This window comes from Hesperophylax consimilis, chromosome 1 (genome assembly GCF_061612785.1).
Source record: "Hesperophylax consimilis isolate HC1 chromosome 1, BYU_Hcon_1.0, whole genome shotgun sequence".
Taxonomy (NCBI): Eukaryota; Metazoa; Arthropoda; class Insecta; order Trichoptera; family Limnephilidae; genus Hesperophylax; species Hesperophylax consimilis.
This window is the reverse complement of record NC_142836.1, coordinates 13465390-13488908: the sequence shown is the minus strand read 5'-3', so window position 1 is coordinate 13488908 and position 23519 is coordinate 13465390. Positions and strand designations below refer to the sequence as shown.

At 32.5% G+C, this 23519-nt stretch overlaps 1 protein-coding gene and 1 non-coding gene across 4 annotated transcripts in view; both read right to left on the bottom strand.

Annotated features, from left to right (window-relative positions):
- The window catches only part of LOC149426300 (dual 3',5'-cyclic-AMP and -GMP phosphodiesterase 11-like), a 488751-nt gene that overhangs the window by 277461 nt on the left and 187771 nt on the right, over positions 1 to 23519 (bottom strand). The gene's annotated exons all lie outside the window — the stretch shown is intronic.
- Positions 4208 to 4280, bottom strand: TRNAS-GGA (transfer RNA serine (anticodon GGA)). The gene has a single exon. It is a non-coding gene; the product is annotated as a tRNA-Ser (tRNA).

The window sequence follows — 23519 nt, the reverse complement described above, 5'->3', positions numbered from 1 at the left end:
AAAACAATTTTTATAATAGTCATTAAATCCTTAAACATAAAATAAATTTTCATCAAAATAACAAAAAATAGGAAACGACCTCATTACGCTTCGCCAAGTTGGTGACGATGATACCGTGAAAGCGGAATAATTCTTTAATAATTAATTTGTATGTTTTTTTTAAGTTTACATGTTCTCATAATGTAAAAAAGCATTTTAACCATTTCATTTAATTTCTTTATCAAACAATTAATCACTTTACAGAGTATAATCATTTATGTTAAACAAAATAATTCGTAAAATTAGTTTTCACCGCTTTTGATTTTTTTTATGTTTCTCTTCTATAGAAGCAGGTGCTTGTGTTTAAAATAATGGTGAGCATGGTGGTGAAATTATGATTTAAGGAAATATGATTATTAAAAAATATATGTAAATAAACAAATTAAAATTACGTTGATTAAGAAGATAACTTCATAATTTTGGTATTTTTGAATAGATCGCTTTTAGTAGATGTTTATCGTTTTCGATTGTTCTGATGTTTTCGGGTAGGCTGTTGAAGTGTTTTTTCCTGAGATATATGTAATGATGTTGTCGAAAAGTGGTGTTCCATTTTTGTGTTGAAAATATATGTTTTGACGAGTACAAATTTCAGTTAAAATGCTGTGATTTTGTTTTTCTTTTATTATGTTTTTTCGGACAAGATCATTAAATTTTAATACCATAATTTCTTCAAAAATTTGTGTGTCGGATAATCTCATGGTTTTTTCAACCTTATTTTTATAATTAAACGTTGCACAATTTCAACAGGGAGCAGATTTGTTTCGTATGCGGCTCCCCAGCTGACTAAAGCATATTGGAGATTTGATTGTACTATAGCGTGGTAGATCGATGTTAAATATACGATGTTACATATATTCCTATATGTATTAAATGAAAACAGATTGCTGTTACGGAAATAGATACCTATTGGTTCCTAGAAATAGTGGCTATTCTTGGAGAAACTACGTAATTGAATAGGTTTAGTGAGATGCAGAAATATGTTCGATTCTATGAAGTTGATACGAGGAGACCTTTGCAGACGTCATTTAATAAAAATAAAAATAAATGTACAATATACATAATAATATTATATATTATGATGAAGGATACGAATAAATAAAATATTTATTAAATAATAATCTAAATTCTAAACGAATTTTTCAACAAAATTTGAACCTTTCAGATCTTGTACTAAAATAGGCAGTGGTAGAACATATTTGATGCATGATAATAATACAATTGGTAGAGTTATTTGATAATTTTCGGTGTTTTTTTTTCAATACTTTAAGTTATTTTTTATTATATTTGATAAACATAGGTCTCAGAGGGCGTGTTTCAAAAAAAGTGAGATATGACATTTTATTCCATTAAAAAAAATACATAATAAATAAAAATAGAAAAATTTTCTTTAAAAAAATCAGAAAAAAATTATAAAAAAAATCACATCCTAATCCCATCCACTAACGCCTAAAATTTTAGCTAAAATCAAATAAAAAAAGGCGTCAAAGCCAGTTATACCAGTAATTGAAAAACAAAAACTGTCTTAAAACACACGGTCCGAAAGGGTTAAGAATCAGAATATAAAACATAAAATTTAAAAATTATTTATAAACTTTAAAAAGACTCACGAAATCAATCACGTGGAAGATTTCTTCAGGGAAAAACATTTTTTGTCAGTGGACAAGTTTTGAAGTTTGAAAATGTTTTACCGGTTGATTGAGGATCCTTAAATATAAAACTTTGCATACAGTTTATATGCGATACTACTACCTATTAAGGGTGCACATTATCATCGCCAAGAGTTAAATACCTACACAAGAGTAATAATTTTTAAGTGCTTAAATTATTAATTACTAATCACATTTTCTACTCCAAATAATGTCAGATTGGTATGATAATCAATGGTTAAAATAAGTTGTACGTCTCTTATCACCGAGGATTTTCCATTAATTACTTATCTTGAGAGCAAATAAGGTTTCACATAATATTATGAAAGCATAATTTATTTAATTTTTTTAACCGCGCCGACTTTATTTTAGAGAGTTAAATAAAGAAAGCTGTAAAGGTTTGCTCCCACGCACAATTCGTGGAGTTTTCACAGATTTAGGTTGGGATGCTATGCTATGAATCCGGAAGTCACGTCTTCAAAACCCGGCGCTTGCAAGTAAATTTTATTTGATTAATTTGTGTTATTACATAAGTTAAAAATTTAAAATAACGTATAGTATATTTGCGGAACTTTCAGAGTGGAAGATACTTTCATATCGCCGCTGAAAGACAACTAAGCTTTGCTTGAAATTGCTATATCCGTATTTGGCGACCAGATCTGAATAGCTGGGTACTTCCCCATCTTCGTCTTCCCAATCTTCTTCCTCACTATCTTAAGCCTCTCAACATACCCTTATTATTGCGGACACTTCCAAACTAATATACAAAAATTATACATATCAACGTTTTTCAAATTTTTTTAACAAAATAATCACATGTTTTCCACCGAAACCAAAAAAAAATTAAGGGTTGGACTGGTTTTGAAAATCTGTGCTCACTTTAAGCCGGAAATTACTCCTGGCAGGATATTGGGTAATCAATACAGGAGTAGGTATCGAGAGTTTAATTGCATTTGCATTTTACAAGTTTCGCAAGCAGGGAATCGCAATGATTTAAATTTATTTACTTCACGAATAGGTGAGTGGGACACCCGGTACAGGTTAGCTTAATTAATTAATGAGCTACTGAAAAAAAGGTAGAAAACTGAAACAATTAGTTCCCAACAGATTAACGTTATTTTATACTTACATAACATCAGTTAATGTAAGTGTGTTAATTGTAAATGTTGAGGCATAGTTGTGAGTCATATTATTATATCAGTATTTTAACTCGGTTATGAATATGCATAGTTTTAAGTGACTAGTTAAAGGTCTTAGCTGTAAGTCATTAGTTATTTATCAATCTTTGTTGTAAGCAACTAATAATAAAAGTTAAGTTCAGAAGGTATATTAGTTACGAGTCAGAATGACAAGGGTACATAGGTTATATCAAATATATAAATTAAGTTGAAAAACGCCCTCGAGGTGAAATTCTCACGAAAACGGCTTTATGGAAATGATCCAAACATTATTATTATTATTGTCATACCATCAACTTTTTTTAAATATTTGAAATACTTCCAGTACAAATACAAACAAGGAAAAGACTAATGTCGTGTTTTGTTTTCTCTTGTTTATTTTCCCTGTATCATCCATAATTTATTTTTACCTGTCTTACTGGATAAGTACCTATCCGTAAATTCCTACCCCGGTTTTGTGTTTACATATATATGTATTTATATATATCCTTGTTTGCTCCTTTTTTCTTTCCTCTCTTTTGATTGTTGTAATTAATCCCCCGCATGCTCTATAAGTTTTTGTGTTCAAAAAATATAAATGTCAATTTTGAAGATCTATAGGTACATCTATACATCTGTAAGGCCGAAACGTTAATTATATGAAATTCCCTCGGTAGAAAAAAATCGCAAAGTAAGCTCCGAAAATTATTTAAAACACGTTTTGTTCTGTTATTTAATATGTTATAGGCATAAAAAAAATCACAATGTATCTTTAAATTCAACTAAAGCATTTGTCGAGAGATTTCAAACAAGTCGTGTTTTTTTTTTAATATTTTCACCATTTTCGCTTAATTATTATCGTTTTTTTAATTAGCGCGCTCCCTCTAACATTCGTATTTACATATCTCCCTTTCAAACCATCTTTGAACGCTTACTACGGGGCCGTAAACGCCCTTTTTGACCCTTTTCCGTCTTGACACCGCGAAGTGTGCGACACACGACCTAGACGAGTGGGAGCGAGTATCAAGCAAGGCCCGAAAAATTATTAAGGTCACAATTAATTTCCCTTACCCTATTGACTGTATTTTGCGTGGATGGGGCAATTAATGTGTAAAGCTATGAAAATATTTGACGAAATACCAGATGATATTAAGAAAAACTATTATTAATTTCAGCTAAGGATTAAAAAGGGTTATATTATGAAGAAAAAAATCACTTTGCATTGTTATTATTTATTTGGTCAACTAATGTTTAAGACAAGATTTTTTATGCATAGCACAAAGGGTAACAATTATTTTTTTTAAAGCAATAATTATTAGCCTGAAACACTCATCCACATTGAAAAATCTCCTGATAAAAGATACATGACGCCAACGGGACTTGAACCCGTGTCCTTTCGATTTCCGGTCGACAGCTCTGACCACTGAGCTATGGCGTCATGTATCTTTTATCAGGAGATTTTTCAATGTGGATGAGTGTTTCAGGCTAATAATTATTGCTTTTAAAAAAATAATTGTTAGACTTTGCATTGTGCTTCCAAGATATTCAATTTGTGGAAACTAAATAAATAAATATCATTTTTTTTACTGGTTTTCCGGGCCTAGGTACCTACATACTATTGTCATTAAAACTAAGTCAAGGGATATCACCAAACCTATACCATTTTGTTTGTTTGACCACTAAAACCAGAACTAGAACGGATGTCCCAATATTAATAAAGTCTACGAACGCAAGCATACTCGTATTTCAAATATCGAATAAAGTTTATCGTCCGGCAAAAACGTAGTTTTTTTCACTTTGCTGTACACGTACACGAGAGAGTTTACAATTTATTTGTTATAATAAATAATCAATATTTATCGAGGTTGATGCAAAAAATTATGGTTTAAACGTTCCTATCTAAAAGAAACTACGCACTTTGTGGGTTTTATTATTCTACGTCATTTATAAGTACGATATTATTTGTTTACAACATAATATAATAGTAATCGGTAAAGGCTATTATTTATGTAAATACCGCACTGCTGTATTTCCAACTTTTCTGTAGTCATATTCCTGTAGTTCCAACTGCTCCCAACCATCTAGGGTCAGTGAGACAATGGAATCTATTGGTTATTCAGATTTCGTCACCAAACACAGCTGAAACCATTTCAAGCAACGTTTCAATTCTGAACGTTGGTCTTACAACAGGGCGACACTGAGAGTATATTGCCACAAATATAACATTTATTATTTAAATGATTTTTTTTCCATTATTTCTGGCTTTCACCCTTCAAGGGTGTTCTTGGCCATCATTTAAAATTATTGAGAAATGAAATGTGAATTTAAATATTAATTTTATTTATATTGGCAAATTTCAAAATTATAATGAAAATTGGAGTCGAGTTCAGACTTAGAAGAGATGAGATTTTGAATGGAGGGGAGGTAATTTTAGATAAGGCATGATAGAAGAGAGGATATTTGTTTAGAGAGGGACAACCAAAAAATATGTGATCTAAAGTTCCCACTTCTAGACCACAGAATGTACAATCTGGGGAGTCAAGGATGTGAATTTTAAAAAGATGGGAAGGAACGGAACAATGTCCGATCCTCATTCGAATGAGTGAAGAAATTGAATATGATGATTAAATTGTGAAATAACACAAATCAATCAACTAAAATAGTCTTCCGCACGCCGGGATTTGACCCCGCAACTTTCGGCTTGCTAGTCGAGAGTCCTACTACTAGACCACGGAAGCCGTCTATGCCTTTTACAAATTTCGGTGGATACATATATATATATATATATACGCCGTATTTTGGAAATTAAGTATTTTTATAGGTTGTTATGTGAATAAAGATAATGAATAATTTCATTACGACTGAGAACATAAAACACGCCAAACGTATAAAGTAGACGTGGTGACAAAATAGAGAAGATTATTTATCTACAACTTTAAATATTTATGTATTAACTGACTGATACGTCGTATTGAAAAAGACGACACCAAGTAACAAGTTTATGAAGTATTTTACGCGCACGTAAAAGATGTATGCAAGTTTATTGAGAAATGTCAATACTGTATCGGTTAAAAACAAACTAAATGGCACACTGCACTTGTGTGGCTTTATTCGAGCAATAATCATAATTGAGTACATGTAAAAGAAACTTGTGGCTTAGCCGGCCTTTGCTAGACACGAAACTCGCGTGAGGCTTCTATTTACTTGCTTTGGAATAAACTATTATTTGCTTTTCTTTTATTACAAGGTTTAACTTTAACTATCCAATAATCGGAAATTTTTTTTGGTTACTTCTTGAGAAAAGGTTATTTTTGGGATAAAATCAAAACCAAGAAAACTGAAAATTAAAATCAAGACAGTAAACATTATTACATTTTATTGGAATAACTTATGAAGGTTATATGTACCATCGATATAATATTTTATCTTCAATAAAAATATATAAATACAGGTTTCGGAAGCACCATTCCTTCGTCAGGAGAATATTAAAACTGGTAGAGTGTAATTAAAATTAAAGTGGTCTAAAACAAATGTATATATTTTTATTGTAAATTATGGCGAGCCACAAAGTTAATGCTTATTACAAATATCTAATATTTAATCATTGAAGAAAAATATAATGCTGGTAAATTGAAAGGAAACATAAAACAGAACAAGACACTGAAAATAAAAAAAAACTATCGCAAACCGGGTTATTCAAATAAAATTAAATATTTGTTGTAGACTTTTTGATTAATAGGTGTCATTGAAAAAAATCAGCATAAATTTCTAATATATATTATATAATATCATATAATATAATAAAAAGAAACATGAGATCGAAACAATGACAAGGTTATATTAAGTTTAATAATCAGGTTTCAATAATAAAAAATAACTTAGTGGTTAAAAGCGTTGTCTCGGTGAGGCAGAGATCTCTGGGGTGCAATCTTCAGTTGCGACTGTTAAATTTGTATATTCCTTGTTCTATTTCATGTTTTGTTTAGATTTACTAAAATTATCTTCTTAAATGACAAGCTTTATAGTTCAAGTCATTTCTTCCCATGTTCATGCGTCTTTCATGCAATATTTTTTAATATCACCGTATACAAAGCCAAAGAAGAATTCCATGCAAACAAGGAAAATGTTCACAATTTCCAAGAATTACGTATCTAAAAGTTTAAAGTACGAGTACGTCTGGGTTTTTACAACTATGCAAATAAACTTACATGTTCTGCGATCCATCTTCCGTAATTAACATCACAATCCACATTCGCAATGAACTCACCTGCAAAGAAAAAATACAACAATTAAAGAGTATTCAAAAATGGGAAGGTATTCCATAATCATTAAATTTAAAAAATTACTAGTTTAAAATAGTAGCAGACCTATAAATTAACCAACAAAGAATTCCTTTAAAAATTACACACTTCAAATGTTCGAAATAGCAAAAACCAAGTGATCAATGTCAGAAAGTTAATTAAAGTAATTAGAAATAGCAAAAATCATTTAAAAAATGAGAGAACAAACTTAACCCCAGTATTAAATTGTTCTCCATCCCGTGGACAGATACGTAAAATCCACAGGTAAGCAACCCTAGAAATGACGCCATTAAAATAGAGCACAAGTTATACTAACGGCACGGCGTGGGATGTTCGGTGAAAGGTTTTCACGAGCGTCTGTTCGTCGAATTCTACAAAACGTTCAAGAGCAGTTTGCTGAAAAACTTCGACGTGTGAGAAGCAATTTATTACACGAAAATGCATTCGGTCGTGCAGTTTTCTGTGAAAATCTACCTCACACAAATCACAAGAAATGAAAGGGTTGAATGATACAACGATTTCAAGAAAAATAACATTGCTACAAATAGGGAACTAAGACGATGAAAAATTAATTGTCTTTAAAAAATCGAAGAAACTGGAAATGAGGAACAATCAAATAATAAATTTCTATGCTGAAGAAGAAACCATCGTTTTCGAAACATGTCGATTATTTTGATTAAATAGTGGTGTATAAAGGTTTATAAGGCTGGAAATTTTCTTTGCATCTTATTCTACATACTTTCATGTTCAATTTTGAGAGAGGGGTATAGTTATAGCTCACTTGGGTGAGCAAATGATATCTCTATCATTTTTTAAACCGAGACGATACAAGGACAATTAATATTATAGGTACTCGGAAAGTGATGAAATATTTATTCTTTTTTTAATACGTAGCTTGTTGACTTTTGACGTTTTATTTAAAAACGATAATAATAGAATTCTAAGTTGACATTCGATTTGATCGAAATTGTCGAATATAAAAATGGGTAATTTGAAGAAGCAGCGCAAGTACCTGATAAGTGTATTGTGATGGAAGAAAGCCCTGCCGAATGAATACCAAAATAACTTCTAGTGGGCACTTACAATTTTAAAGGAGTTGTAGGCGAGCACAAAAACAGTCGTGCTTTATTTTCTGAAAATGTTGGTAAGTCTTAATTAGGCAGCCTTTGTCTTAAGGGTATGAATATTACCAGAATACCTGGTTATTCCAACGCAGAAAGTTTTTCAAATGAAAACGGGGAATGAAGTTACCTTGTACGAGAAACATTTGGTGTGGCTGGGGATTTTGGGATTTGAAGTTATCTTAGAGAATTGAGGTGATAATTATATATGTGCAAATTATATTCCAATAACATTATGATCATTTGATTACCTCTGCCACTGTTTCCATAAGGTGGGCGACTCATTACGCTATACGCATCATGGCTTAGTCTAGTTCAGCATATCTCTCGCCATACACTATTATGTGAATGTATGGCGAGCGATACGCTGAAATATGCCAAGCCACGAAAATATAGCGGGTTTACAGCGTGGTCTGTCACAGGCTTAAAGTTTATTGCGAAAATTCTTACAAAGATCATGATATTGCATTCTATGTTACAAAAGTTTAACTTTTCACGTAACAGAAACAAACAGTATATATACAGGGTGTCCGGAAACTCGTAGTACAAGCGGGAAACTGGTGAATCTACATCACATTTGGAGTCGATTTTGTAGTATATATTTTTTTTATTTGAGCTTTCGTTATCGAGTAAATCGAGTTTGAAGTTGATTTTTTTTTTTTTTTTTTTTTTTTTTTAATCAAATTCTTATAAATTATTACTGAAGATCAAAGTACCCAACTAATTAAAACTATTTGAAAGTAAAACAAATGAAGAAACTCGGATTTGAAGCATTATTTTGAAATCACCCTTCATTTAACCCGGTGTAACCATAAAATATTTCTGCTCTGCAGGGTTAAAACATCTGTTATTCATTCATTGAATGTAACATAGTCTGAAAATGTCTGTAGCAGGTAAGTACCAACCAGTTCGGCAAAAATAAACATTTAAGTGAATAAAATTACCATTGTATAAAAACAATAAGATTGTTAATATTATTATTTACTATACCAAGAAAATTTCATTAGCATTCGGAGGTTAAATATGTTTGTGATTGTTCATTGATTCGAATGATCCAATTTGAAAACAATCAATGTTTTTCCCGAAGTCAAAACACAACCTTGGCGGCGTCTATCGGAAATGGGCAGACCACCAAGGTGATCCAACAATGACAATCGGAAAACACATTTCCACAAACAATCATCGGATCCCTCCATAAAGGTAGAATCTGAGAAGTGGGGGATAATCTGCATACAAAGGTTGTAGGTCTAGGACAGATTCGTATCACTTTCCCCAATCAATTAACTTTCTTTACATATTTTTAACCAAATAAATAATGGCCATGAACATCTCCGAATATGATAACTTCCTTTGTACGTGAACTTTCCAAATTTGGAATTGGTGGATGGGTTGATAAAATTATAATATTCAAAAAGATTCATTTTGATTCCGGACAAGCGATAAAAACCTGTGTGTAATACTTATATTTTATAAGATATTCACTATTAATCTAGCTTGGTCTGGTGTGTATCCGGCATTGCTTATGAATGGTTTGGAGTAAAGTTTTGAGGTTGTGAATTCTGATGTACCTGAAAACTGGATGCATTAAGGAGGAAATAATATTTTTGTAAAGAATTGAATTTTTTTAATATTTGTTTCATGGATCATGCCATGTTTTCCTCGGGCGTCCTCGATTTCTTCTACCAATCACTTCCACGTCATCACATTCTCTTTATACCCCTTTCTATGTTCATCACTTACGCAAATTTTTTCCTCAAATAATTATTTCATTCATATCTTCCACGGACATTCCCGACTTTTTCTAACATTCACTTTATGTAGTATCATGAAATCCACATTGTTAATGTTAACCAACTCCATTATAATCATATTTATACGACATGGATAATGCGCTAAGTCTTCCTCGGGCGTCACGAAATTTTCAGTGAAATCGGTCCAGTAGTTTTTAATTATAATAGGGCACACGCATACGGACATTGCTTTTATTTATATAGATTTGAAATTTCTAGATATTTGGCTTGCTTTGATAATCAATGGAAGATTTACCTACATAACTAGACTCATAAACGAAGCACCTATTCGTAAAAATCAAGAAAAATAATAACTTTTTTAGTTTTTGGTCGCTATCAGATTAAGATGACGCAGTGGGGAGGGGAATGAGATACGAAGGTTGGGAAGTATTTGGCTACTGAGATCTGGTCAATCTTCAGACCAAACTCGGCTATTGCAATTTCAAGTAACGGTTTTTTTTAAATTTGTTTTCAAGCTACAATCCCGTTAAACTGCAATAAAGCAGTTTGTCAACAGGATGTTAATGATCAATTACATACATACACACATAATATTATTACTATAAGTATACAATTAACACACCTAAATTAATATAAACTATCTCTATTTAGTAACCATTGTTTCAGCATATATCTCAATCTATTTGTAGAATCGCAATTTTTTATATTAATGGGTAACATGTTAAGCATTTTTGGCACGTTGAATTCTAGGGTTCGCCGTCCGTATTTATTATTATATTTTGGAACAAGCATTCCTTCATTCTTTGTAAACCTTGTATTATATTAATGTTCCACTTTCCTTTTATAATCAGACTCAGATATATGTTGATTCAATATTTTGTACCATAATAAGTTCGTCTCTGAATTGAGTTTTTTTCTGCAGGGCGATACTTACAGCCTTACTAAAGAAAAATCACTTCACGATCGTTAAACGGTGGTTTTGTTACACATCGTGCAAAGATCGTCTAGTTTCTTTTTAGAATTATTAACTATTCCAACTACTAACGTATAGGCGCTCCTTTGCGCGCATGCGCGAAAAGAACGTCAGTTTCCCCGCGAACGACTGTGCCGGTTTGTCATATGTGATTAAAATCATGTTTTTAATAATAATTTCTTTTCTAATGACCAATTCACTATTATATTATTATAATAAAAGATATTATATTATGTGTGTTATTATTGTCAGTTTTAATCCATTAATAATGTCATATGGTGAATAATATAGTTTCATCTTAACGGAAAAAGCGGGGTTATTTCGTAATAATTATTTTTTAATTGACTTTTAGCGCGTGAATCAATAAAACTTCCATGAAAATTATTATTTTTAATTAAATAAATTGTTATTATTTTAAGTTTATATAAAACAGATAAACTACCCCCTTTGACACGATAAGCAATGTGTACATCTTACGATCTTTTCGTGGACTATTTTGTGTCAGTTTCTATTTTACGTTTCGATTAGTAAGATTTTCACATTCACAGTCGTTTATCAATTGAATACATTTTTATCACGTTTTTTAGTAAGACCGTTGGGGTAAATATCTACTATGTAACGTATTGTAAATTTTATAATAATAATAAACACACTGAGCAATATAGAATTTTAATACAACTTACGCAGGTTGTGTAATATTTGTCTCATGAATTACTTAATAACGTATCATATAAAAAACCGTAACATTTGCTGAATTATGATGTTTCTGTGCGAAGCATTTATTTAGACTAGCAGTTAAAAACCCGCCCCACGGGTTATTTGCTGCTAGGCCCTGCGGGCGGCACTTGGTTGGGTTTCGCCCAATTTAAGTGATACTAACAACAGTTACATTGAATAGGTAGATATTAGGTCATTCACAGAGAGAGGGTGAGTATATATTGTAAATATATTATTACAATATAGCGCCCCTGAGGTGATATCTCACAAAAGCGGCGCTATACAAACTGTCCAATAAATAAATAAATATAATATTTACTATTAATTATTAATTTTATTGCGTACATATGCATTGATATACAACGTAAATAGATAAAATAATGTAATCTTATCAAACTTTATTTAATTAAAACACAAATAACTTTGTTTACATCACTTTATTATATACAACCACTACATGTTTCATGAACGAAGTTCACCTCATCAGGAGTAAGTATACATTGAAGTAAAAAATTAAATATACCTAGATTACAATTGGAAAGAATAAGTGGTAAGAGGGGGGGGGGTAAGAGTGGGCGGGGTTTATCAGAATTAGGAATTACAATATCGTTAGTCGGGAAAGACCAGTTGAATGGGAATATATTTAAAAGAGGTTTTATATAATTGTTTTGCATATTAATTATATCTGATTTTATATTGACATGTTTTCTTATTTCTAAAATTTCAAAATTATTTATTTGCGATGCTTTATATCCTGTGTGAAGTATTTTAAGACCTGAATTTTTATTAAAAGTGTGATCATTATTCAAAAGATGATCAAACTCAGATTCACTATTTACATTTAGAGCTCCGAGATGTTCTAATATGTTTTAATAAAATAAATAATGCCATCACAAAGTGATCTTCCAGAAGAAATCTTCTTATTAAACGCTTGTTAATGGTCAAGTAATTTTGCGTAAATATGCGTATTGTGAGCTGCATATTTAAATATTCGCGCCAGTCATTTGGTTCGTTCTTACACCGCCAGAGGGGCAGAGTGGTCGAATTTTGCCAGCAGACCCCCTATTCGGGATTTACCCGAAACATGCAATTTGAATTCGACCAATCAGAGGGCCTAGACCGTCCAGACACTAGCGTAGTAATATTATAGATGTGTAGTTCTAAAAAATAAAACAATCGGTGCTTGGGTAATTTTTTGCCGACTTTTTCCGTAAGTAAAAATTTCCTAAAAATGTCGTAATAAATTAACATAGAAAGAGGGTAAAAAAACAACAAAATTATGCACCCCTTCCAATATTTGAAACCTGCAGAGTTACACATGTAACGAATTACCTATTATAAACAATGTTTCTGCCGTTGTGTAATTGTGCCGGGGATACGAGAGCTAACGTGACGAAGAACCGAATGCGTCTTTAAAAACATGTAGTTGCGCGTTGCGATTACCACAAAAAGCCATCTCTGTTCGAGAGGCCATTGTTGCCCGCTGCAGCATTCGATGCAGTCTGCGGGTCAGTACACCCGGTGGCTGGGGAGTGCTGCGTCCATATTATTTGTGAAATGCAAATAAAATGCCCGCACCGCAAGTACTGGGGATTAACCAACCAAACGGGGTTGAATATTCCCTGGGATCGGTGTGTACCGCGCGCTCAAACTCGAACCCGTATCCGCTATTGGAAATACACGGTCGGGAAACAATGCCATTGTTTGGGGTAATTGAAGTTGACACAGATTAATTGAAGACTTGCGCGTCTGATGGTAATTTAATATGAAATAGTGTTAATATTTGTTGTGTTCGTACAAACAGGTCTCCAACTCGTCTTGGAAGGGGTTAATAAATAAGTCGTTCTTTTAGATTAATCAGGGATTTATTAATACTCCGCGTATTAATAAATCCGCGGTGACTCGATAGTCGACCTAACTAGTAGCTGGCTAATTGGAATCTGAAACAGTAAGTTTCTCTGAGAGCCTTGCCCACTGGCCCTGGCGACTACTGGCCACTGGCTCCATCTTGCGGACATCCACGCAAGCTCTATGCACTGCCATCTGTGCGTGCAGCTATGAAACTCTCACTTCCCAAGAATATTGAATCATTAGAAAACTTAAAACCAATAGGTATGTAGGTTTTTAAGGCCGTGGTAAAGAAGAGAGCCTTTTAGTGCTGGTTGAAAGCAAAGTTGATAAGTTAAACAATATTTATATAATTGAATGCACGCAATGAAAGAAATATATATTTCATAGCTACTTTCAGTAACGCCTTGGATATGAGCTATAGCTGTGTGACCAAACAAGAAATATCAGGTATTTCTTAACTTTCCTCTTCCCTTTCACTTTCTCCATATCTTTCAGCATCACAAAACTTCCCATAGGATCGCAATAGTTTCACTGCCTTAGAGCAATCTTGCGTGAAATAAATCTTCGTTGAAAAAACTTTTCTTTCATTCTATTTAAAATAAATTACACAACGAAAGAAAAACTAAAATCATGTATTTGGAAAACAGTTAAAGACATCAAACATTTTTTTCAGAAATATTTACTTATCAATTTGATCAAGAAACCTTTTATATTATTTGCTAAAGAATATTTCGCCATTGTTAAAAATAACTTATTTATATTTATTCATCCCGTTGTTCTTCTTCAAAGTTGTCTGACACTCATATTCCAAAACCCACACCAAATAATATTCACAAAGAAAAACAGATAAAATTTATAAAATACAAACAAATAAAATATTAGAAATTTTCTTATTTAATTCATTAAATTGTCGGTACTTAATTTAATTTTCCATAACTAAAGTTCTAGCATTGTTCTTTTTTTACATTAGCCCACACAGGAGGCCCTGAGGAAAATAATTTCCCTCGGTGCCTATGTCATATTTTGGGATACTGTGTGGATGGTCTTTTTTAATGAAAGGAAGTTCTGGGAAGGTAAAAGGTATGAGGGTTGGGTAGGAATCTAAGGATCAATGTGTCCAGGAGTGACGGGCGTTGCATACATCCCTCCCACTGCGGCGCAAGGCGAAGGGTCGAGAGACAAGTTGTAGGGGACAAAGGGTCTTTCCAAACCAGCCTCTTCCGGCAGGCGCATCCTTAACATCACTCGATGAACCCGGGAACTCCTGCTAAATCACCAAACGTAACGAACCGTTTTGGGTAACCTTTGGCAGAGGTGTTGGTTATCCAATAAATGGTTCCCAGGGCGGCGGTACCCAAGCCCGCTTCACAAATTGAAAATGAAAAATGAAGAAAACTGATAATATATTTAAATAAATAAAAGCTTTCTCTCAACATAGATACAAATACGAGTAGTTTAGTTTAACGTATCGTTCAGAAAGTTAGCCTAAAGCGTAGATCTTATGACATTTCGTCTGTGGAAAATACCCCCAATACGCGACATTCTAACTACAATTTAGAAACTGTATCAAAGTTATTTCATACTTCCGTTATAAAAGATCGGAGGTTATCACTTTAGAACCACATATAAAGAAACATGAACGAGATATAACCACAGTAGTTAAGTCTTAGAAGTGGGTGTGAACTGTCGCTTAACAAAGCGCTTTACAATAAACAAAGATACGTATTTATATTTTGTATTATGAAAACATTATTTATTTGTGCAGCGTAAACAACATCGAAACATCAAGTTGCGAGTAACAGCCTATCTATCATTTGTTTAAAATCTTCATATTATTAGCCCGTAAAAATATGAATTTAGCCAATGAACTTAATTACGACACCTGACACAATATTATCTTTCATATGGTTTACTATAAATTCAGTTTTTTACTTCTTTACAATCTTGAACCAATAATTTCTTAATCATTTTACTGTTATTGTATCTTTTGAGATGTAGGTATGCTATTTATCACTTTTCTAGTATAGTTGTTATTTTTTGTACATTGTACAGACATCCAATTAAGGTTTGTCTAATATTTGAACATTTAAGTCATGTTCATTTGATAAAATAAAATCAATGAGTATAGTGGTTTTTCTTGTGTTATCCTGGTGTATTCTGTGACTAATTGTTTCATTCCAATATTTTTCTTTTTTTTCCATAAAAATCTATTTTATATTAAAGTCTGCAATAATAATATCAGTTTCTAATAAATAATTTAAACACCGGTTTTAAAAGTAATTCGTAAATTGACTTTTCCTGGAATTTGGGGAGTGATAATTAACGCAGTATAATCCTTGTCTAAACCGTTTATTCATTTACTAAGATAAAAAACTACGTACATTTTTTTTAAATTTTCGTTGTTAATTGTTTCTATAGCTGGCATTGGCATTTATTAAACGTTTTCAGTAAGTACCTTATTCTTAATAAATTATAGGTGGTAATTAGAATGGGGTATGACACATTAAGAAGTGAAGTGGCAAACCACAGACCCAGGAGGTCTAGCGATAAGCTAACCATTTTCATTGGATATTTTCCGGGTTGAGTTCCAATACAAAATGTAGTTAGCAGTTACTGTTTTTTTTATTAACAATTATATTAAAAAATTAGATATAATAATAATAATTTATTATCTTATGACTGTAATTATAGTTTACAGATAAACGTTAGCTGTCCGTTGGATAGTTCATACTTAAATAGAAAAAGAGATTAGAGCCGTATTATGCATATTCTCATTACATAATTTAGCAGACAGCTAGCTAATGCCTAGTGCGATTTAAATAAAGATTTTTTGTATAGCGCCGTTTTCATGAGAAAATAACCTCAAGGGTGCTTAACAACTTAGTATATACATTTAATGTATTCCTATGACTTAGACTTATAACTTATTACTTATGGCTTATAACTAAGTGTAATAGCTTGTGAATTATAACTTGTGGCTTATAAATAAGATTTAATGTCTAGTAATTTACAACTAAGACTTTTAACTAGTAACTTAAAACTATACATATTTTATGACCGAGTGAGTATATACAAAATGGTGACCGGATAAATCCATCACATCTTTAAAAAGTTATATAAAGTCATGGAAAGTGATGAAACAAAAACTTTATTAACTGGGTTAAGTAGGTTAGGTTAGGTTAAAAAAAATTATTGTTTCTAATGAATTTATATCACTTTTTAAAAGTGTGTTGAATTGTCATTGTGTTGAGTTATCATGGAACCATACAAAATACCGCTATAATATGACATACAATTACGGTTTAAACTAGAGATTTAAGACTAATATACATATTTACGTTTACAAATACATATTGTTATGATTTCTGCCCGTGGTGTCAGGGGTAAGTTTTAAAATGTTACAAAAATAGTTTATTTACATAATAAATGGTTATTACATTAAAATGGGTAGTCAAGGAGTAAAATCCCCGACAGACTGAGCAATGAAATACTTGACATTAGTATCGTGAATACTAATTTGAAAGCTACAAATCGTTTGGCTATGAACTTAAAAGAGCTCTAGATATTTAGAAGCACGGAAAATACGATATAAAAAAGTGCGCTTGAATTTATTTAGTTTTTATGCAAAAATAATATATTTCTACAGATATTCCTCGGCAGGAAAAAAATGGGTTATTTTAATTTTCCGTATTTACGTCATGTCACGACCGAGAAGGTAATAAATAAATAGATGAGCTTGGTCAATGAATTCTCCTGTTACCAAATTATTGATCGGTGCATAGACATATGAATATTAGTAGACCTGCCCTAAGTGATTAAAAGCGTATTATCCCCACTCCCCATACCGGTTCCATTGGAGCCGGCTGGGCTCGCGTATGGCCTCAAGTGAAATTTGAAAACGTGACGTCATCATTCTTGTGCGAACTATGGTCGAGGCATCATCGGTTCATTTTACGAAATAACACGGCAAAATGTTGACTTGTGAAAACTTGTAAAAATAGATGTGAAAAAGAGAATAAACCCAATTGTCGTATTACATTCCATAAGTAAGCATTATTTTACTTTATTTTAAGCTTATTCACACCGTATTATATGGATCAGTTTTAGAAACATATACTATCACATCACAATGTAGCGATTCTCAAGTGTGCTCATCGTTGTTTACTGGGGTAAGTAAATTATGAAACATTTGTAAAAGTGTCTTAACTAAATACTCTGAAACTAACTACGACTCTGCAAACAGAAGAAATTTACTTTGCCGAATTTGGACTTCGCAAATTAGTTCATAACGTGGCGAGTAATTTGCGCTCCCATGTAAAAATGTCTATTCATTCAAAAGCAGATTTTACTTTTAAGAACTAAATGGTGATATTATAATGCGAGATGCCTATTTACTGTCAGATTGATTTATTGACGAATCACAGTCAGCCTAACCCCTTTCGTTCTTCAACAGTTGATTTTACCCCTCGCCATTATCTTATCGTCTATTTATTCCTATGTCTGTGGATCGGTGGCATTATACAAAAATTTATGGCTGAGGAAACAAAAGGTTGGAAAAAATGCTTTAAAAATACTACAATATTATACTGTAGGTAATTATTAATTTATTTTCAACGAAACTAAAAATTTTATTAATTAATTGTAGGTTATCTATTATAATTTCTCGTGACTGCCGTTTCGAAGGATAATAATAAAACTGTAGCTCTACTAACTAAAATATGTTCGTGTTGACGGAGCGTTCCAAAAACATGTTGTACCAAAATTTTATTTTCGTGCAATGATAAGATTGTAAAATAAATTAATTTCACCAGCAATCAATGACAGATATTATAATATTTTGAAAAAACGTAAGCTGATCTCCAAAAATTCTAGAGAATCTATGATCTCTTAAAAATATTTCCATCGTGGGACAGTACGCGGGTGTCCTTAAAAGAAACTACGCAAAATTTGGTTTACGCCGGTCAAAGGTTTAAGGTTGTATGAAGAAAAGAGAAACAGGCAGAAATATATATTTTTTAGTATATTATGTTGGTGAAAGTTTTTTATAAAATACTACTAAATATCTTAGTTTGGTTCACTATTTATAAACAAATAAGAAATATATAAATCAAAATGCATTGAAAAACGCAGGCTGGGTTTCTCCGTACTCATGTGTTGGGCGCATGTAGCCATTTTATTTAACATACGACGTCGCGACGGATCACGTAATACTTGCTCCGTCTCGTCTGTCTTACCGTGCTTGTGCACGGAGAAAAAATGATGAATATCGCTAATTTATTAAGAATCTCTTCATTATTAACTATTCGTAATACGGTTAAAAACGGTATTGCAGGCCCTTAACGAATGTATTGACAGGTTTCATAAAAACTTTTGGTAAAATAGCAATGTATTATCACGATGTCGGAACTCGTGTTCATAAAAAAACATTATCACATTTCGTTAATATATATTAACAATACAAACGCAGGTGCATGAACATGTGTTCCGATTTATTTGGAATTTAATAAAATTTTAACAGGAAATGGCCTGCACTCCCGTTTTTATCTGGATTACCAATAATTCGAAGAAAATTTTAATAAATCATCGATACTTACTTTTCTCAAACCCGACGGAGTGCGTATATACGTTGCCGTATATTATGACACTTACGTAAACTTACTTGTGTAAAAACAATCATCTCCAGTAAAGTATAGTCTAAGAGGTCACGGTCTTTTTCATAACGATCAGAGGAATGGGTAGTTTTAGTACATATTCAAAGTATGGCATCTCCGCATATGAAAAACGTTGGTCTGCCTGCTCTAAGTGGTTGCAACTATGAGTTATAGAGCTTACAAGAGGCTTTATTGTTTCGAAAAAAAAACGATCAGAGGAATGGGTAGTTTTAGTACATATTCAAAGTATGGCATCTCCGCATATGAAAAACGTTGGTCTGCCTGCTCTAAGTGGTTGCAACTATGAGTTATAGAGCTTACAAGAGGCTTTATTGTTTCGAAAAAAAAACGATCAGAGGAATGGGTAGTTTTAGTACATATTCAAAGTATGGCATCTCCGCATATGAAAACGTTGGTCTGCCTGCTCTAAGTGGTTGCAACTATGAGTTATAGAGCTTACAAGAGGCTTTATTGTTTCGAAAAAAAAACGATCAGAGGAATGGGTAGTTTTAGTACATATTCAAAGTATGGCGTCTCCGCATATGAAAAAAGTTGGTCTGCCTGCTCTAAGTGGTTGCAACTATGAGTTATAGAGCTTACAAGAGGCTTCATTGTTTCGAAAAAAAAACGATCAGAGGAATGGGTAGTTTTAGTACATATTCAAAGTATGACGTCTCCGCATATGAAAAAAGTTGGTCTGCCTGCTCTAAGTGGTTGCAACTATGAGTTATAGAGCTTACAAGATTAGGCTACATTGTTGCGAAAAAAAAAACGATCACAGAAATGGGTAGTTTTAGTACATATTCAAAGTATGGCGTCTCCGCATATGAAAAAAGTTGGTCTGCCTGCTCTAAGTGGTTGCAACTATGAGTTATAGAGCTTACAAGAGGCTTCATTGTTTCGAAAAAAAAACGATCAGAGGAATGGGTAGTTTTAGTACATATTCAAAGTATGGCGTCTCCGCATATGAAAAAAGTTGGTCTGCCTGCTCTAAGTGGTTGCAACTATGAGTTATAGAGCTTACAAGATTAGGCTACATTGTTGCTAAAAAAAAAAAGATCACAGAAATGGGTAGTTTTAGTACATATTCAAAGTACGGTGTCTCCGCATATGAAAAAGTTGGTCTGCCTGCTCTAAGTGGTTGCAACTATGAGTTATAGAGCTTACAAGAGGCTTCATTGTTTCGAAAAAAAAACGATCAGAGGAATGGGTAATTTTAGTACATATTCAAAGTATGGCGTCTCCGCATATGAAACAAGTTGGTCTGCCTGCTCTAAGTGGTTGCAACTTCGAGTTATAAAGCTTACAAGATTAGGCTACATTGTTTCGAAAAAAAAAAACGATCAGAGAAATTGTCAGTTTTAGTATATATTCAAAGTATGGCCTCTCCGCAGATGAAACAAGTTGGTCTGGCGGCTCTCAGTGGTTGCATTTCAGAGTTATGATGCGCGCAAGTCATTGCATTGTTGCGAAAAAAACGATAACAGAAATGGTCAGTTTTAGTACCTATTCGAAGTATGGTGTCTCCACAGGTGAAACGAGTTGGTCTGCCTGCTCTCAGTGGTTGTATTTCAAAGAAAAAAAAATAACAGTAATCAATAAAATAAAAAAAATTAAATCGAACAAATCCAATTTTTATTAATTCAACTTCCATAATCTAAACATCTTTGGGTAAAATCACAGATTAATCATTTTGTAGAATATTACTAAGGCTTAAAGAGTTAAATATTTACTTACTTCTAATATTCTTTTAATATTTTTATGAGCTTTTTCATTAGTCACATCAAAACATCATGGATTTTGGCGATAAAAGTAAAAAATAGCTTTAAAAAAGGGGTCTACGGTATCGTATACCGTTTACCTAATTCGAGTTTGAGGGATTTCTTAACGTACTTCGAAAAATGGTGTTCAGAAAACATAAAAAAAGACAACCTAATATTATAGTAGGAGATTTCAATATAAACATGAATAAAAATGCAGACATCTATACAAAAAACTTAAAAACTTAATCATTGAATTCAATGGGATGAAACAACTGGTAAAAGATCCCACTAGAGTGACTCTAACATCAAGTACATTAATTGATCTGGTGATAACAAATGTATTTGAACTACAGGTAAATCTATTAGATGCACCCAGAATCACAGATCACTCCATAATTCAAATTATAGAGCAAAATCGAAATACGAAAAAACATTTTATAAACACCAAAGCTTATCGGAACTATGCAAAATATGACGAAGAAGAACTAAGATTACAACTCAGAGCACAAAATTGGAATGGAATAATGGAATTAGATTTTGATATTAAGGTAGAAACATTCATAAAAAACTTAAAATATTCAATTTCAATATTCAAGATTTCTTTTTTAACTTGGATAGATTTAACTTAGATTTCGTCATCTTCGGAATCTTCTTCTTCGCTGCTTAGGCACGTAGACGAGGAGTCTGTAATGTGATAAAATAACTGTAAAGTTTGATAGAAAAAATGACGATTTTGATGATATGAAAATTATTATACATATGTATATATAAAAAAAACAGAAGGAAACGAACTCTTGTATGTATAGCTTAATGAGATTTATGGTTTAGATACGTAATATGCCATTAATAAGAAACAAATACATGCAAACTTTTCGTTTCCTAACGATTTTTACCTAAACATCCGCAATCGTATAAAACTTACCACTGACATCACCAGAAATATTGTCATTTTCTGACTCCGTTACAGTAACATCAGATACTTTATCTGGTAGTCGGTTCCCTGCATACCAGATAGGGACATATTTGCCGTGTTCTTCTTTCCACCCATGTTCAATTGGCAATAGATAGCTTGGAGGATTTTTGGTTGAATTTATCCAGATATTTGATACGTATTTAGCTCTAAGTATCTGTTGAACTAGTTCGATTTCAGACGGTGGCAAAAAAGCAGCATCAAAATTCATAAGAGTTTTGTTAAATTTTTCATTCTCTTTATTGGGCTTAAATTTTTTGAGGAAAATCTTATGGCGGGCCTCGTTTACAGATTTACTCTTCACACCATATAACTCACATATGAATTGTTCAATTTTGCATTTGATTTCATTTGTCAATGGAGCATTAGAACTTAGCTCTATTAGAGCCTCTTGATAAACTGTGTTTTTACTTAGGATATTGTAAGGTTTTTGTTTGCCCTTTCTATAAAATGCAGGGGTATAATCACACCCTGTCAAAGTATGAAACGCTGGCAAACTCTTTGCCAATGTAGCACCAATACTGAGATAAATTTTGTTAACATTTACAATACGTCGTTTGGCAAGAGTGCCGGATTCAATAAATATTTCATGCTTTTCGAATTTGTCCAAATTTCCCAGTAAAATGACGATTACATCAGTGTCAGAAGTTTTAATCAAAATATTAGATGGTTCTTGAATACTGTATATGTGGTATATTATTTTTGTATCGGTTTCTACGTGGTGCCCACACATCAAATTAGGGTTATCGTTTTGCACAACCTTTTTGCCGTCGCTTTGATATTCATACGAATAACAATTATTTTCAAAATTGAGATTAACCGTGCTTCCAGAAATGACTAGACTAGCCTCCTCGGAACTCCAATGTTTTATGAAAAAATGCACGAGTTCTTCTTTGAATTGTGTAATTCTTAATTCTTTGACGAAATTTCTTGGTCTGATTTGTTTTGGCGATGTTATTTTATACTGTGTTTTGGGGGTAGCTTTGTGCCCAGCTCTCATTTCACGTTCAAAATCTTTGATTGAGGGTGATAAATAAGAATCAAATATTACATCGATACGGTTTGCTTTGTAGCTCATACATTTTTTCAAAATGTATAGCGACATTTCACCAAATGTTTTCACATGCACTGGTATTAAATGGAGAATATAGAATCCATCTACAATCACAACATCAATTTTTTGTGGCGTATTGGCATTGGCTGTTTTTTCCAATATTTTCATGAGTGCAGCCTTGTTAGTCTTCATCAAGGAACCATCTAAATGACTCATTGAAGGTGACGATGAAGATAATGGATATTCCAAAACTTTTGGCAAATCTAGTTTCTGATTAAGGGAAATTCCTAAAAGACGACCGAAGACGTTTCGTTCTGCTTTAATAACTTGCAGTTTTTGTGCTGCTTTACATGGCTTTTTTGATTTATCTGAACAGAAATTCCTGATTTCATTGCGTTTTATTGGTTTCTCGAAACGGTCGGGATTTTCATTACATTGAGATATAAATTCTTTTCTCTGATTTTCTCCTGTAGCCTCTATATTGAGCAGAAAGTCTGCGGTTTCATTCGTTACTGAATTCCCAGT